Genomic DNA, 1,370 nt, shown 5'->3' with positions numbered 1-1,370 from the left:
ATAACTCCTACTTAAAGGTTTTTGCTTATTTTTTTCAACACATTACCATCTTCCTTTTTTGCAATCTGTGAATTACATAAAGTGAAGGAGAATAATAGAATAATACTCGGATTTGTCTGACATTTACATAGATGGGTTAAAGTCATTTGCCATAAACTCTGTACTAGAGACCTGTGTTCCGATACCGTTTAATTTCGCTGTCAGTAAAGTACAAACCAGAATTTTATCTAAGAATCTGTGTTTCTGTTTTGGCTGTGAATTTCAGTAGAACCTACAATATTATAGTGCAATAGATGAATGAAAATGCTCCAGTGTATATGATTGTGGTCATCTTAGGTCCTAAGATATGAGTAAGGTATACAAAATTGGAATGCCTTCCTACATTGGCAGGATGAAAAGGTTTGCTACATAGTAAAAGACACTATGTTATCCATGTTTCTAAAGGTATGCACTTTAAATTAACTTATTATTCATTATCTTCTTTAGTCTAAAAGTCATTGCTGGGTCAAGTCACATGCCTCAGTACTCTGATTTATAGAGCTTTTAAAAGTGGTGACTTGTTTATAGGGCTTACGTAGGTTACTTCACTACATAGAACTGCATTTTTCTCAATCAATTTCTACCACACGGCAATCTTTCAAGTGATTTATTTTCAAAGAATCTGCCTTCCTGAGGTCGTGTCTTGTCTCCTGTATTATACCAAGCTGTCATGCATTCTGTAACGGGCATTTCAATGGGNATCTTAGAAATAGAAATAATTCTATAAAAGAAGGAAAAGCACTACATTGTAACTACTTTTCATAAATGGGAATAAATTAAATTTATTGTTTTCTTACTCTTCACACATAATGTGAACTATTCTTGTATCAGAAGATACATTATGTGTTTTCATCAAAGTTCACATTATTTTTGTAGACGTTATATTTAAATTATGTGTGTGTGTGAACATATGTATCATTATGGTGGATTATAAGAAAAATTGCTTGAATGAACATGAAATTCTACAATAATGTGTAGTAACACTTTCCAACTTTCACAGCATTCAACACTGGCAGGTTTGCAATTGGAGAAAGCATTTTCCTCCCATCAAAATGTAAGATGCTCAGCAATCAAGATGTGGCATTAGATTCCTGTTTTCTAGTTAAGTGAAATATGAGGGTACACAGTGTTAGAGAGGAAGCACTAAATCAAAATTAATATTTTACTATGTAAAGTCATAGTACATTCGTAAAAAAACCTTTATTGTTTAGGAACATGACATAGTACTTAAAAGCAAAATGAATAAAAGTTGATCAAACATCCCTAAATCTCCTTTCATTGTAAACTAATTGTGCACTTTTAGTAGTAATAATAAAGAATTTTCTCCAGGA

The sequence above is a fragment of the Galeopterus variegatus genome, unplaced genomic scaffold, assembly GCF_000696425.1.
Source record: "Galeopterus variegatus unplaced genomic scaffold, G_variegatus-3.0.2 Scaffold1523, whole genome shotgun sequence".
Lineage (NCBI taxonomy): Eukaryota > Metazoa > Chordata > Mammalia > Dermoptera > Cynocephalidae > Galeopterus > Galeopterus variegatus.
This window is presented reverse-complemented; position numbering follows the sequence as displayed.